The 17,927-nt window shown below is 39.5% G+C and overlaps 1 pseudogene; it reads right to left on the reverse strand.

The window, feature by feature from the left end:
- Positions 1-15,780: 15,780 nt before the first annotated feature.
- On the reverse strand, positions 15,781-16,828 carry LOC129012942 (ferritin heavy chain-like; annotated as a pseudogene).
- Positions 16,829-17,927: the final 1,099 nt, after the last annotated feature.

Below are 17,927 nucleotides of genomic sequence, written 5' to 3' on the forward strand. Positions count from 1 at the left end.
GTTTTCCCTGAGGTGAAAACATAGGCTAAAAAAGTAAGAACATTGACAAATCCCCAGGGACATCCCACAAATCATACAATTTCTGAAGTATTCACTTAACTTACACAGATTTCACCTGGGGCAGGCTGAATGTCTCTTCTGATATCTCTTCCCACGAAACTCTTACACTAGTCACATATCAAACAAACTCACTTATTTCTAATACTTCTCTTTTTATAAAGTAAAAGAGAAAACCTTGTCATTTTTTTTCCCAGGAGCTTTCTGGGAAATCTCAAAGATGGTTTTAGGTGTAAAAAAAAAATATTGAAACTTTTATTTCATTTTTTTCTACATTTAGGATCCTATTTGGGGAAGGCAAATTTTTAAAAGTTATCAGAACAGTTTGGACACTTGCTTAAGAGAGGCTATGGATACCTAAGAAGCAATGTTTGGTTATCTATTTAATTAAAGTGACAATAAAACATTTAAAAACATATACTAAGAGCAATGCAGTTATAAAAAACCCTTATGTCTTTCATAAATGAGGAATTTTTTTCTCCTTAAATAATCAAAGACATTATAAAGTCATCATATAACACAGAAAATTATTCTGGTAAGACACAGAATGTTTTCTCTCTAGACAGAAAGAATTCTTCACTTTAATTTTGTAAAGTAAGCATAGTATTCATTACAGAAAGTGAAGAATTACCATTCATATTGTAAACAAAGGAATTCATCAGTAAACCAAGGAAGCAAACCCATCAAAATAGAATGAACTTTCCTAAGATTTTAACACATTTCATCACTTCTTTTCAGACTGAGCTATCATCCACAAAGGCCAAGCTGAATCCACATTCCAAGTGTGGTCTTTCCTTATGCTCCTAGGTATTCTGGGACAAACTGACACACGACATAAGGACAGATCTCAGTTCCAAAAGATCAAAACAAATTTTTAAAATAATTCTAACATGTTACTTATGTAAACATGCAATTTGTTCATCACTGCTATTCTCAAATTAGACAATAAACCAATATTTTTAAAATTCTCAGCTCTAATTTCTAATATGATATTGATAGTTATAATCTACATACACAGATAATCTTTGAGATCTGCAACAAGTCCCAAGGGTGTAAAATGGTTTGGAGACCAAAAATTTGAGGACAGCCTCTCTTTTTCCATGAAGTATCAAAACACACATGCAGCTGGATCTCCCTGTCACTATTGCTCCTTAGTGGCAACCACTCATTAATTATAACTTTTAAACAAAGTAACTAACTTCTCATTTACAGAGAAAAGTCAGTGTGGGATGGGTAATTGAGAACTTCCTGCAATACATGAGCACTACAGCAAACTAGAAAAGCTTGAAACAATTTGCTGCAGCCATGCACATCTCTTTTACATGTTCTTAAAGTGGCAAAAATGAACATGTTCATTAACATTACTCATATATATAGCCCCTCTAGAGCTTTTAATTAATTAATTATATGGTACAGTAGTCTATCTTAGAAATTATGTAGATATTCTCTATATATCTAATAATTAACTCAATTTAATACCAGTTCAAGGTTTTTCAGCTACCTAAGGATCTTGGAAATTATCTTCAAGTTGGCAGGCTACGAAACATAATTATTCTTGAAATAAAGTTTTGGAAATCAAGATTCAATTTTGTTGGACACAAATTTACATTATGTACAAATAATGTTAGTGTGTTTGATCAGTAACCTGATAACTATAGGACAAAGCAAAGCCAAGGAGAATAAAATGTATGCTTCTATTATACTCAACACAGATAAATCAGAGAAGACACAACTGTTTTATTAAACCAAACATATTAAACTACAAATGCTCCTTGATTTATGATGGAGTTATGTCTTAATAAACCCACTGTAAATTGAAAGTATTGTAAGCCAAAAACACTTTCAATTTATGATATTGTCTTTTTCTTTCTTTCTTTTTTTTTTTTTTTTTTGAGACAGGGTCTTGCTCTGTTGCCCAGGCTGAGTGCAGTGGTGCAATCATCTCACTGCAGCCTTGGCCTCCTGGGCTCAATGGATCCTCCCGCCTTAGCCTCTTGAGTAGCTGGGGGGCTACAGGCACATGCCACCATGCCTGGCTAATTTTCATATTTTTTGTAGATACAGGGTTTGGCCATGTTGCCCAGGCTAGCTTTGAACTTCAGGGCTCAAACAATCTGCCCACCTCGGCCTCCCAAAGTACTGGGATTATAGGTGTGAGCCACAGCACCCAGCCAGTATTTTCAATTTGAGATGAGTTTATCTGGATGTAACCCCATTGAAATTGAGGGGTGTACTGAATGAATATCACTTTTGCACCACTGTAAAGTTGAAAAACCCTAAATCAAACCATGGTAAACTGGGAACGTTCTGCAGTCTTATTTGCCAAAGATTTGCTGTAATTATGTGAGCTTGGGCAGGGTGCAGTGACTCACACCTATAATCTCAGTGCTTTGGGAGGCCAAAACTGTGAAGGATGGCTTGAGCTCAGGTGTTCAAGGCTGCAGTGAGCTATGATTGTGTCACTGAACTCCAACCTGGATGACAGAACGGGACCCTGTCTCTCAAAGAAAAAAAAAAAAAAAGGGTGGAAGATGGGCAGGGTGGCTACTGCCTGTAATCCTAGCAGTTTGGGAAGTTGAGGCAGGAGGCTGGCTTGAGGCCAGGAGTTCGAGACCAGTCTAAGCAACATAGAGAGACCTGTTTTTAATAAAAATTTAAAAAACAAAAAAAAATCTGAGTGTAGTTGGCATGCACCTGTAGTCCCAGGTACTCATGAGGCTGAGATGGGAAGATCACTTGAACCCAGGGGTGAGGCTGGAGTGAGCCATGGTTGTGCCACTGCACTCCAGCCTGAGGGACAGAGCAAGACCCTGTTTAAAAAAAAAAAATTACTTGGATTCTTAAAGGGTTTCTGAATTTGTTTCTGCAAGCATATTTTAGTGTAGTACATTTAAAGTATTAGAAATCCAATCTCCTCAGTTTATTAAAATTTTAGGAATATTCAGTTTATAAAAGCACTTATTTATGTCTTTAAGTCAATCAGAATAGAGCTTCTTTAAGAAACCAAAATTTAACTTATTAATACTCTCTCGAGGTAGGAAAAGATTTTATACTCACACAACAAGTGGTAAAGGCTTGAATTACAGAAATAGATGTCTAGTCACAAAGGAGCCTAGAGCTTCGATTCTACAGTTTTAGCCTCAGCTTAAGAGATAGAAGGCACAGAAACACAAAAACTTACTGGTACAGATATCAAAGGGCTACTCTCCTTCCCAATAGGCACAAATGTCTTTGAGCTCAAAATAGACAAATTGATAAGCAAATAAGACTAACCAACCAGATTCTCTGTCATCTTTTTATTTAACAGAAAACAGATTTATATAACATATTAATCCATTTATAGAAACCATTAAATGATCACACTGTAAGACCAAATTCCCGCTCACTGTTGCCACCACTGGGGGATGACTTCTCAGCCATATGCAAAAGAAACAAATGAAATGAAATAGAACAAAACAAAACACAGAATTGGTGGAGATGGGGAAAAAAAAAAATGAGAGAAACAGTCAACAATGTTCTATTGCTACCTATACTAGTCAGTGTTCTCTAGAGGGTAGGACTAATAGGATAGATGTATATATGAAAGGGAGTTTATTAAGGAGAATTGACTCACATGATCACAAGGTGAAGTCCCTCAATAGGCCATCTGCAAGCTGAGGAGCAAAGAAGCCAGACTGAGTCCCAAAACTTCAAAAGTAGAGAAGCCAGCAGGGAGCAGTGGCTCACGCCTGTAATCCCAACACTTTGGGAAGCTGAAGTGGGCGGATCATGAGGTCAAGTGATCAAGACCATCCTGGCCACCATGATGAAACCCTGTGGCATGTACCTGTAGTCCCACCTACTCGGGAGGCTGGGGCAGGAGAATCACTTGAACCTGGGAGGCAGAGATTGCAGTGAGCCGAGATCGTGCCACTGCACTCCAGCCTGGTGAGAGACAGAGAGGGAGACTCCCTTTCAAAAAAAAAAAAAAAAAAAAGAGAAACTGACAGTGCAGCCTTTAGTCTGTGACCAAACACCGAGAGCCCCTGGCAAACCACTGGTCTAAGTCCAAGAGTCCGAAAGCGGAGGAACTTGGAGTCCCATGTTCGAGGGCAAGAAGCATCCAGCACGGAAGAAAGATGAAGCCCAGTAGACTCAGCCAGTCTAGCCCTTCCACATTCCTCTGCCTGCTTTTATCCTAGCTGTGCTGGCTGCTGATTAGATGGTGCCCACGCATATTGAGAGTGGGTCTGCCTCTCCCAGTCCACTCACTCAAGTGTTAATCTCCTTTGGCAATAGCCTCAGTGACACATCCAGGAACAATACTTTGCATCCTTCAATCCAATCAAGCTGACACTCAATATTAACCATCACACTACCTCAGGTTCCTCTCCAGGAGCCAAGAATTTATATACTGGGGCTTCAGCTTCCTAGAGATGCATTTCTCTTCTCCGGGAGTACAGTTTCTCTTGGTCTGTCAGGTGAGTCCACTCTGCACATCGCTGGAAGATGTCTAAAGCTGCTAAAAAATATTTTTTTAAAAAAAGGTCAACATAACTTTTGATGTTATGTTTTTGTGTTTTGATGCCAGGTTTGATGAAGAGGGGAAAGTTGTAGAAGAATGTGGTAGGACAAAGGGAATGAGTAAATCAGGGGAAACTTAGCAAGGCCTGTTCACTCACATTCCTCTCTGTGTCCCTCCATCTTCAGAGGTGTAAGGGTCCTTCTTTCCTCCGGATGTAGGCAGGGCACCTCTCACATGAGAGGTTTATGATCTCCTTCATGGGAGAAGGGCAGGGGGAAGTCAGAGAGACCTTTCTGCACTATCTATTTCTCAAATTCCTTCAGCTGCAAATACTCAGTATGCCAAGGTGGGTGGCATATTTTGGGGCAATGTGTCCTGAACTTGGAGTTACATGTAAGTTACACTTACATGAATTTACAAATAAATGTAAAATCTGCTTTTTCCATAGTGAGGGGGGGAAGGGAAATCAGTTGTCTCCCCACCTAACAAAATGTGTTTTCATGTTTATAGACCAGAATGATTTGCATTGCCACCAGCTATCTACAATTTATAGAGTTGTAAAATAGCTCGAAGACTATGAAAGGTGAAAACCCCATAGAGCAGAAAACCTAAAGAGGTGTGCTTTAGACAATGTATAGATTTCCATTGAAGATATACTCTCTTCTTTTTGTTTGTTTGTTGTGGTCCATTTCAAAGTCTTTCACAAACAAGGCTCAAAAGTATAAAAATTACAAAAATCATATAAATTTTACAGCAAAACAGTTATATTAAATGTGGGCCATAGGTACATTTTACTATCTTTGATTTGATGTGGAGTGGAATATTTAAAAAAAAAGTGAAAGTGCCTAGAATCTATAAAGGTCCCCTTGCTGTTTAGTAGGTGATAGCACTGTGTTAAGCAATTGGGGGATCACTGAGAAGAGGGGAGATTTGGGCCAAGCCTTCATGGGACTTACATCCCATTTCATCATGGTGTACAAAAACAAAGAAAAAAATTATTTTTTTCTGATATGTAATCAGAAAAATAAGTTCAGTAAAAGAGGATGGTGCAGTGGAAATGTAACTGACTAAATAAGGTGGTGTAAAAGATATTGCTGACTTACTATGTTTCACCACTTTTTTGAGATCTGGCCTTCGATTTTTTTCTAGTATAGAGGAGCTTAAAGTGTGCAGGGAAGGTAGGCCCCTTCCCTAGTCCTAGGCTATGGTCAAAGCCCATCATGGTAATTCTATTCTCTGTGTCTTTCTCTCCATTACTGCCGAAATTACTCTGTTTCTGGCACTATTATCTCTCTTTAGTGTTACCATTCTCCAAATAATTTTGTTTCTGTTAACCTGTTTAATTGTGAACTTAATTATAAATTAATTCATTTAAAATTAATTGTGAAATTGTGTAAACACATACACACATATAATGAAAAGCATATAAAATGAAAAGTAAAGAACAGTTTTTAATAAAAGACCATCCATGTAACTATCATGCAGGGAATAGACTAAGAAATTGTGAGCATCCTCCAGTCCATCCATGTGTCTTTGCCTGATTGTGGCACATTTCTTATTTCCAGAGAGAATCACTATCTTGATACTGTGCTAATTCCATCTAGCCTTTTCGTCAGGGTTTTACCACCTATACATTCATCTGAAAATTTTGCACTTATGGCTGTCCTGAACTTTATTATAAGTTGCTTCCTTCACTCAACACTGTATTTGTGAGATTGATTCATGTTACTGGCAAAAGTAATTTGCTAAGTTTCATTGCTATATAGCAGTGTTCTCAAAACTTTTTGCTCTCAGAACCCCTTTACACTGTTAAACATTATTGGGAAGCCCAAATACCTTTTGTTTATATGGGTTATACCTATCAGTGTTTAATGCATTAGAAATTAAAATGAAAATCTAAAAATATTTCTTGATTCATTAGAAATAACATTAATACTTCAAAAAAGTATTGGATATATGGTAAATCTAGAATTACTGTATAATCCAGCAATTCCACTCGTAGAAAGTGGGAACACAAACACATGCTTGTGCACCAATGTTTATTGCAGCATTTTCCACAATAGCCAAAAGGAGTGAACAACACAAATGTCCATCAATGCAATGCTAAATACCATCAAAATGTGGTATATACATATAATGGAATATTATTCAGCCATAAACAAGAATGAACTTCTGCTACAACATGGATAAATCTGAAAAACAGTATGCTAGGTGAAATAAACCAGATACAAAAGGACAAATATTGTATAGTTACATTATATGAAATGTCTAGAATAGGCAAATTCATAGAGACAGAGTAGATTAAAGTTTTCCAGGGCTTAGGGGAGGGAAGGAATGGGAGTTATTGCTTCAAGAACATAGTGTTTTTGTTTGTGGTGATAAAATTAGACACCATTGAAATGCACACTTAAAAATTCTTAAAATGGGATCGAGACCATCCTGGCTAACATGGTGAAACCCCATCTCTACTAAAAATACAAAAAATATTAGCCGGGCGTGGGGGCACATGCCTATAGTCCCAGCTACTTGGGACGCTGAGGCAGGAGAATCACTTGAACCCAGGAGGCGGAGGTTGCAGTGAGCCGAGATTGTGCCGCTGCACTCCAGCCTGGGTGACAGAGTGACATTCCATCTCAAAAAAAAAAAAAAAAAAAGTCACTTCCAAGACGGCTGAATAGGAACAGCTCCGGTCTGTAGCTCCCAGTGAGATCAATGCAGAAGACAGGTGATTTCTGTATTTCCAAATGAGGTACCTGGTTCATCTCACTGTGACTGGTTGGACAGTGGGTGCAGCCCATGAAGGGTGAGCTGAAGCAGGGTGGGGCGCAAGGCGTCGGGGGATTTCCCTTTCCTAGCCAAGGGAAGCCATGACAGACTGTACCTTGAGAAACAGTACACTCCTGACCAAATACTGCACTTTGCCCATGGTCTTAGCAACCGGCGGACCAGGCGATTCCCTCCCATGCCTGGCTCGGCAGGTCCCATGCCCACGGAACCTTGCTCACTACAAGCGCAGCAGTCTGAGATCGACCTGCGATGCTGCAGCGGGATGGGGGTAGGGGCATCCGCCATTGCTGAGGCTTGAATATCTCACAGTGTAAACAAAGAGGCCTGGAAGCATGAACTGGGTGGAACCCACTGCAGCTTAGCAAGGCCTACTGCCTCCATAGATTCCACCTCTGGGTGTAGGGCATAGTAGGACAAAAGTCAGGAGACAGCTTCTGCAGACTTAAACGTCCCTGTCTGACAGCTCTGAAGAGAGCAGTGGTTCCCTCAGCATGGTCTTTCAGCTCTGAGAACAGATAGACTGCCTCCTCAAGTGGGTCCCTGACCCCCGTGTAGCCTGACTGGGAAACAGCTCCCAGTAGGGGCCAACAGACACCTCAAACAGGCGGGTGCCCCTCTGGGACAAAGCTTCCAGAGGAAGGATCAGGCAGCAATATTTGCTGTTCTGCAGCCTCCACTGGTGATACCCAGGCAAACAGGGTCTGCAGTGGACCTCCAGCAAACTCCAACAGACCTGCAGCTGAGGGGTCTAACTGTTAGAAGGAAAACTAACAAACAGAAAGGAAGAGCATCAACATCAACAAAAAGGACATCCACAGCAAAACCCCATTTGTAGGTCACCAACGTCAAAGACCAAAGGTAGATAAAACCACAAAGATGGGACGAAACCAGAGCAGAAAATCTGAAAATTCCAAAAAACAGAGCACCTCTTCTCCAAAGGATGGCAGCTCCTCACCAGTAAGGGAACAAAACTGGATGGAGAATGAGTTTGATGAGTTTGACAGAAGTAGGCTTCAGAAGGTCGGTAATAACAAACTTCTCCGAGCTGAAGGAGCATGTTCTAACCTATTGCAAAGAAGCTAAAAATCTTGAAAAAAGGTTAGATGAATGGCTAACTAGAATAAACAGTGTAGAGAAGACCTTAAATGACCTGATGGAGCTGAAAACTATACTGTGAGAACTTCGTGATGCATGCGCAAGCTCCAATAGCTGATTCAATCAAGTGGAAGAAAGGATATCATGATTGAAGATCTAATTAATGAAATAAAGTGAGAAGACAAGGTTAGAGAAAAAAGAGTGAAAAGAAACAAACAAAGCCTCCAAGAAATGTGGGACTATGTGAAAAGACCAAATACAAGTTTGATTGGTGTACCGGAAAATGACGGGGAGAATGGAACCAAGTTAGAAAACACTCTTCAGGATACTATCCAGGAGAACTTCCCTAACCTAGCAAGGCAGGTCAACATTCAAATTCAGGAAATACAGAGAAGACCACAGAGATATTCCTCGAGAAGAGCAACCCCAAGACCCATAATTGTCAGAGTGACCAAGGTTGAAATGACGGAAAAAATGTTAAGAGCAGCCAGAGAGAAAGGTCAGGTTATCCACAAAGGGAAGCCCATTAGACTAAAGGCAGATCTCTTGGCAGAAACCCTACAAGCCAGAAGAGAGTGGGGGCCAATATTCAACATTCTTAAAGGGAAGAATTTTCAACCCAGAATCTCATATCCAGCCGAACTAAGCTTCATAAGTGAAGGAGAAATAAAATCCTTTACAGACAAGCAAATGCTGAGAGATTTTGTCACCACCAGGCCTGCCTTACAAGAGCTCCTGAAGGAAGCACTAAACATGGAAAGGAACAACTGGTACCAGCCACTGCAAAAACATGCCAAATGGTAAAGACCATCAATGCTATGAAGAAACTGAATCAATTAATGGGCAAAATAACCAGCTAGCGTCATAATGATAGAATTAAATTCAAACATAACAATATTAACCTTAAATGTAAATGGGCAAAATGGTCCAATTAAAAGACACAGACTGGCAAATTGGATAAAGAGTCAAGACCCATTGGTGTGCTATGTTCAGGAGACCCATTTCACGTGCAAAGACACACATAGGCTCAAAATAAAGGAATGGAGGAAGATCTACCAAGCAAATGGAAAGCAAAAGAAGCAGGGGTTGCAGTCCTAGTCTCTGATAAAACAGACTTTAAACCAACAAAGATCAAAAGAGACAAAGAAGTCCATTCCATAATGGTGAAGGGATCAATTCAACAAGAAGAGCTAACTAGCCTAAATATATATGCACCCAATGCAGGAGCACCGAGATTCATAAAGCAAGTTCTTAGAGACCTAAAAGAGACTTAGACTCCCACACAATAATAATGGGAGACTTTAACACCCCTCTGTCAATATTAGACAGATCAACGAGACAGAAGGTTAACAAGGATATCCAGGACTTGAACTCAGCTCTGGACCAAGCAGACCTAATAGACATCCACAGAACTCCACACCCCAAATCAACAGAATATACATTCTTCTCAGCACCACATCACACTTATTCTAAAACTGACCACATAATTGGTAGTAAAACGCTCCTCATCAAATGTAAAAGAACAGAAATCACAACAAACTTTCTCTCAGACCACAGTGCAATCAATTATAACTCAGGATTAAGAAACTCACTCAAAACCGCTCAACTACATGGAAACTGAACAACTTGCTCCTGAATGACTACTGGGTAAATAATTAAATGAAGGCAGAAATAAAGATGTTCTTTGAAACCAATGAGAACAAAGACACAATGTAGCAGAATCTCTGGGACACATTTAAAGCAATGTGTAGAAGGAAATTTATAGCACTAAATGCCCACAAGAGAAAGCAGGAAAGATCTAAAATTGACACCCTAACATCACAATTAAAAGAACTAGGAAGCAAGAGCAAACAAATTCAAAAGCTAGCAGAAGGCAAGAAATAACTAAGATCAGAGCAGAACTAAAGGAGATAGAGACACAAAAACCCTTCAAAAAATCAATGAATCCAGGAGCTTGTTTCTTGAAAAGATCAGCAAAATTGATAGACCGCTAGCAAGACTAATAAAGAAGAAAAGAGAGAAGAATCAAATAGACACAATAAAAAATGATAAAGAGGATATCACCACTGATCCCACAGAAATACAAACTATCATCAGAGAATACTATAAACACTTCTACACAAATAAACTAGAAAATCTAGAAGAAATGGATAAATTCCTGGACACATACAGCCTCCCAAGACTAAACCAGGAGGAAGCTGAATCTCTGAATAGACCAATAACAGGTTCTGAAATTGAGGTAATGATTAATAGCCTACCAACCAAAAAAAGTCCAGGATCAGATGGATTCACAGCTGAATTCTACCAGAGTACAAAGAGAAGCTGGTACCATTCCTTCTGAAACTATTTCAATCAATAGAAAAAGAGGGAATCCTTCCTAACTCATTTTATAAGGCTAGCATCATCCTGATACCAAAGCCTGGTAGAGACACAACAAAAAAAGGGAATTTTAGGCCAATATCCCTGATGAACATCAATGCAAAAATCCTCAATAAAATACTGGCAAACCAAATCCAGCAGCACCATCAAAAAGCTTATCCACCATGATCAAGTGGTTTCATCCCTGGGATGCAAGGCTGGCTCGACATACACAAATCAATAAATGTAATCCATCACATAAACAGAACCAACGACAAAAACCAAATGATTATTTCAATAGATGCAGAAAAGGCCTTCAACAAAATTAAATAGCCCTTCATGCTAAAAACTCCCAATAAACTAGGTATTGATGAAACGTATTTCAAAATAATGAGAGCTATTTATGACAAACCCACAGCCGATATTATACTGAATGGGCAAAAATTGGAAGCATTCCCTTTGAAAACTGGTGCAAGACAAGGATGCCCTCTCACCACTCCTATTCAACATAGTGTTGGAGTTCTGGCTTGGGCATCCAGGCAAGAGAAAGAAAGAAAGGGTATTCAATTAGGAAAAGAGGAAGTCAAATTGTCCCTGTTTGCATGACATGATTGTATATTTAGAAAACCCCATCTTCTCAGCCCAAAATTTACTTAAGCTGATAAGCAACTTTAGCAGTCTCAGGATACAAAATCAATGTGCAAAAATCACAAGCATTCCTATACACCAATAATAGACAAACAGAGAGCCACATCATGAGTGAACTCCCATTCACAATTACTACAAAGAAAATAAAATACCCAGGAATCCAACTTACAAGGGATGTGAAGGACCTCTTCAAGGAGAACTACAAACCACTGCTCAACGAAATAAAAGAGGACACAAACAAATGGAAGAACATTCCATGCTCATGGATAGGAAGAATCAATATCATGAAAATGGCCATACTGCCCAAAGTAATTTATAGATTCAATGCTATCCCCATCAAGCTATCACTGACTTTCTTCACATAACTGGAAAAAACTACTTTAAAGTTTGTATGGAACCAAAAAAGAGCCCACAAAGCCAAGACAATCCTAAGCAAAAAGAACACAGCTATAGGCATCACGCTACCTGACTTCAAACTATACTACAAGGCTACAGTAACCAAAACAGCATGGTACTGGTACCAAAACAGATATATAGACCAATGGAACAGAACAGAGGCCTCAGAAATAACGTCACACATCTACAACCATCTGATCTTTGACAAACCTGACAAAAACAAGCAATGGGGAAAGGATTCCCTATTTAATAAATGGTGTTGGGAAAACGTGCTAGCCATATTTAGAAAGCTGAAACTGGATCCCTTCCTTACACCATGTACAAAAATTAACTCAAGATGGATTAAAGACTTAAATGTAAGACCTAAAACCATAAAAACCCTAGAAGAAAACCTAGGCAATACCATTCAGGACATAGGCATGGGCAAAGACTTTATGACTAAAACACCAAATGCAATGGCAACAGAAGCCAAAATAGATAAATGGGATCTAATTAAACTAAAGAGTTCCTGCACAGCAAAAGAAACTATCATCAGAGTGAACAGGCAACCTACAGAATGGGAGAAAATTTTTGCAATCTACTGATCTGACAAAGGGCTAATATCCAGAATCTACAAAGAACTTAAACAAATTTACAAGAAAAAAACAACCCCATCAAAAAGTGGGCAAAGGATATGAACAGACACTTCTCAAAAGAAGACATTTATGCAGCTAACAGATATATGCAAAAATGCTCATCATCACTGCTCATCAGAGAAATGCAAATCAAAACCACAGTGAGATACCATCTCACCCAGGTAGAATGGTGATCATTAAAATGTCAGGAAACAACAGATGCTGGAGAGGATGTGGAGAAATAGGAACGCTATTAGACTGTTGGTGGGAGTGTAAATTAGTTTAACCATTGTGGAAGACAGTGTGGCGATTCCTCAAGGATCTAGAACTAGAAATACCATTTGACCCAGCAATCCCATTACTGGGCATATACCCAAAGGATTATAAATCATTCTACAATAAAGACACATGCACACGTATGTTTATTGCGGCACTATTAACAATAGCAAAGACTTGGAACCAACCCAAATGTCCATCAGTGATAGATTGGATTAAGAAAATGTGGCACATATACACCATGGAATACTACGCAGCCATAAAAAAGAATGAGTTCATGTCCTTTGCAGGGACATAGATGAAGCTGGAAACCATCATTCTAAGCAAACTATCACAGGACAGAAAACCAAACACTGCATGTTCTCACTCACAGGTGGGAGTTGAACAATGAGGACACATGGACATAGGGTGGAGGACATCACACACTGGGGCCGGTTGGGGGTGGGGAGCTGGGCGAGAGCTAGCATTGGGAGAAATACCTAATGTAAATCATGAGTTGATGGGTGCAGCAAACCAACATGGCACGTGTATACCTATGTAACAAACCTGCATGTTGTGCACATGTACCCTAGAACTTAAAGTATAATAATAAAAAAAACAAAAAAAATTCTTAAAATAGCAAATTTTCTGTTATATATATTTTAGCATAATAAAACAGATAAACAGGAACAAAAATGATGATAATAAAACCATTACTGTAACATTAGTGCTATGGTCTGAATGTTTGTCCCTCTGCCCCAAAATTCACATGTTAGAATCCTAACCCCCAAGGTGATGGTATTAGATGAGGCATTTGGAAGATGACTAGGTCATGAGGGCAGAGCCCTCATGAATCAGATTAATGCCCTTATAAAAGGGCTTAAGGGAGCTCCCTTGCCTCTTCCCCCATGTGAGGACTCAGGGAAAAGATACCATCTATGAACCAGAAAGCAACTCTTCACCAGACACTGAATCTCCCAGCGCCTTGATCTTTGACTTCTCAGCCTCCAGAAATCAGACAAATGTTTCTGTTTTTATATGCTACCTAACTTATGGTATTTTGTTATAGAAGCAATCTGAACTGTCTTAGTCTTACAACAATAAGTTACGTATTTTCATGAAAAATAACTGTAGTTTCCAAAATAATAAATTAATTAGAAGAGTGGCATTGTTTTACATGTCTTTAATGTGTGGTTTAAGAGAAGACAGTTGAATTTACATTGGATTTTGCATTGATGTGTTGTAATACTTTGGTTTGGTTGAAGTATCTGAGGGAAATCTAGTTTCACGCAATTATGCAGTTGGAGAAGGGAGAAGTAGTTTAATAGATTTTGCAGGTAATTGTGGGCATTCTTTGATATTATGCCAGGATCTGATAAATAGTAGTTTCTTAAGAATTTTTTGAATGTGGAATCTGAAACCATATAGTTTTGTCTATTTTGCTCTTTGAGTGGATCTTTTACTTAAGTATGATTTTATAACATTATGCATTGGTCATTTTGAATATGTTGGCTCATGAGTTATACATATCTTCTGAATGTTGACATATTTTATTATGCAGTATAAAAAAAATCCAAACAGTTAAAATTGCCACCGTCTCATCTGAAGATTCTTTAAGTTATGGAAAACTCATAGTGGTGGGACCAGTTTTCAAAAATTCTAATTTTCATGTGAAAGCTCAGATTTCATAATTGGCAACAAATACTGTCTTTTTTTTTTTTCCAGGCTTACTTTGTTAATGTTTGAGAAAATATCTGCCATATTCCTAAGTCTGAATAACTATTGCTGATGTCAGTTTGTTTTTTCAATTAAAAACTGCTGTGTCATTTTAAAAAATTGATAGTTTAGCTCACAACTCAAATATTTGCACAAATGCTTTTCTTCAAGGCAGCCATTGTACTTTGGAATGCAGCAAAAGTGCTTTATGTATACTTCGTATTTTGTCACACAGAATATTTAAAAATATACTAACTCTTGGAGAAAAATTTGGCAATACCATCAAAACAACATATTCACTTACTTTTGATTCAGCAATCCTACTTCTAGGAAACACCTTGAAGACATACCTCCAAGAGCACAAACATTTATTATATATGTTGGATGTTTTGTACCTTCCAAATTCTGTGTTGAAATGTGCCCTCCAGTGTTGGAGGTGGGCCTAGTGGAAGGTTTTTGGGTCATGGAGACGGATCACTCATGAATGGCTTGGTGCAGTCCTCACAGTAATGAGTTAGTTCTCACTCTATGAGTTCATGTAAGATATGGTTGTTTAAAAGAGCCTGGCACCTTCTTCCTCTCTCTCTTGCTCTCTCTCTCACCGTGTGACTCATTGGCTTCCCCTCACCTTTCAACATGATTGTAAGCTTCCTTAGGCCCTCACCAGAAGCAGACGTGGCACTAGGCTTCATGTTCAGCCTGCGGAACCATGAGCCAAATAAATCTTTTTTCTTCATAAATTACCCAGTCTACAGTATTCCTTTTTAGCAATGCAAATAAACTAACACAATGCATATGTACACGTTTATTTGTTGCAGCATTGTTTAGAATTGCAAAGTATTAGAAACAACCTAAATGCCCATACATAGAGAAGTGGTTGAATAAACTATATGACATCTACAAAATGGAGCATTGTATAGCTATATAGAAGAAAAAAGACAATCTATAAGAACCAATTTGGAATGATTTCCAGAATATACTGTTAAGAGAAAAAAAAGAACAAAAGAATATCTATAGTATGCCATTCCTTATATAAGAAAAAAAGAATAAAACACACATAGCTGCTTGTTTGCACAAAAAAAATTCAGGAAGGATGAATGAGATTATCTTAGGGATGGGTAGGAAGTAATGGGAATGGGGCTGTGCTGATAATGATGAAGAGGAGTGACTTTTCTTTGGGGGTGGTGGGGGTGTACCAAATGTCTTTATTTGAAGGAATAGTACAAATCAAAGAACTTAAGTGTATGTTTTGGTACAACTTATAGAAAAGGTAAAGGAAACCCTAACATGCATGCATTGCCTTGGTGACCAGGGAAGTCACCCATGGTTATGGGAAAATTAGCCTAAAGCTTAGCTCTGATTATCGCTCTGTCCCAGGGTGAGCTTGTCAAAGAGACAGTCTGCCAAGCCAGATTCAGGGGCTCCCATCTTGTGTGAGTTGGTCACATGGTCACCCAATTCTTTGATGGATTTCACCTGCTCATTCAGGTAATGTGTCTCAATGAAGTCAACACAGTGGTGGTCATTTTTGTCAGTGGCCAGTTTGTGCAGTTCCAGTAGTGACTGATTCACATTTTTTATCAAGTGTAATGCACCCTCCACTGCATTCAGCCTGCTCTCCCAGTCATTACAGTATGGTTTCTTGATATCCTGAAGGAAGATTCAGCCACCTTGCTGGTTCTGCAGCATCTTCAGTGTCTCGGCATGTTCCCTCTCCTCATAAGATTAGTGAAGAAAGTACTTGGAAAAGTTCTTCAAAGCCACATCATCGCAGTCAAAGTAGCAAGATACGGACAGGAAGAGATAGGAGGTGTAGAGCTCCAGGTTGAGCTGGCAGTTGATGGCAGCCTCTGTGTTCTGGTGGTGAGGCAGGAGAATAGGGTCTGGAGGCTGGGAACCTAAGACCAATTTGCACTGATGTCCTAGAACTGAATCAAAAGGAAAACACCCCTCCCCATGCCCAAGTAACATAAAGATCAGAGACTACTCTCTTTGTGCTGCTTTGCAGATGAAAAATAGAAAGTACCTCGGTAACTTCACTTCAGCTGCTGGTCCCCTCCCGCAACCAATCAGACTGGTTGTGGGCCAAATCTTCATTTACATAGGGTGTAACCAAGTAACCAATGGGAAACCTCTAGAGAGTATTTAAACCCCAGAAAATTATGTAACTAGCACTCTTGAACTGCTTGCTCAGCCTGCTCCTGCTCTCTGTGGAGTGTACTTTTGTTTCAGTAAATCTATCCTTTCCTTGCTTCATCCTTTAGTTGCTTTGCTTGTGCATTTTGTCCAATTCTTTGTTCAAAATGCCAAGAATCTGGATGACTCCCAGTCAAGACCCTCCAACAGTATGGTAGTGGTGGCTCACCCGCAAGGGGGCTGTAGTCGACATGGAGGCTAAGGAGAGGTGGCAGCAGCTGTGCAGCACTGGAGCAGCAGGGGCCTTGGAGCTGTCTGAGGGCTCGGTGAGGAGGCGGCAGAGGGCTGACTGTGAGCCGCAGGGGTGGGGTGGGGGTTGGGGGTGGAGGACCAGCACCGTGTTACATCCAAACACTGTTGAAGCAGGAAACCTCGGCGACTCCCAATGAAGAATGTCTAGATATATTGTTGGGTACACCGTTTTGTATAGCCTTGACTCTTAGAATCAGCATCTTACACATACCCCCAAATATAAACAAACACTTCAAAGCAAACAGGATGTAAGAAGAATCAAAATGAAATAAAAACAAGAACAAGCAAATTCTTTTTCTTTCTTTCTTTTTTTTTTTTTTAACGGAGTTTCACTCTTGTTGCCTAGGCTGGAGTGCAATGGCGTGATCTCGGCTCACCGCAGCCTCCTTCTCAAGCGATTCCCCTGCCTCAGCCTGCCAAGTAGCTGGGACTACAGGCACGTGCCACCACACCCGGCTAATTTTTGTATTTTTAGTAGAGACAGGATTTCATCACATTGGTCAGGCTGGTCTTGAACTCCTGACCTCAGGTGATCCACCCGCCTTGGCCTCCCAAAGTGCTGGGATTGCAGGCATAAGCCACTGTGCCCGGCTACGAATTTTTTAAAAAATGAAAAACACTGAAGAGGATGGGGAAGGAAAGAACTGACTTACATCATTTTGAAAAACAGTTACTTTGACTAGATCTTATATGACGAAAGACACAAGAACCCGCACATGGGGCATAGGTGAGCAGTTCTGTAACTACTTTATGTTTATACTAGGAACAAATAAGTATAGATAATGAGAACCGGGTTTCTCACTGTTGATGAAAGAAGCCACAAATAAGGAAAGGAGAAACACAAATAAGCTTTGTGTTATTGGACTGGAATCAGATGTATCAGTGTGAACTCATGTTCTTTTTTAATGGATACACAGGTATAGAATGTGTGTGTGTGTGTGTGTGTGTGTGTGTGTGGGGTTTACGCTTGATCTTAGCCAAAAGGCCAAGAAGCGATTGTGTGTGTGGTTTAATTCTAACTGTCCACTGAGTGGAATTTAATAGCAATG

The sequence above is a fragment of the Pongo pygmaeus genome, chromosome 15 (assembly GCF_028885625.2).
Source record: "Pongo pygmaeus isolate AG05252 chromosome 15, NHGRI_mPonPyg2-v2.0_pri, whole genome shotgun sequence".
Classification (NCBI taxonomy): Eukaryota; Metazoa; Chordata; class Mammalia; order Primates; family Hominidae; genus Pongo; species Pongo pygmaeus.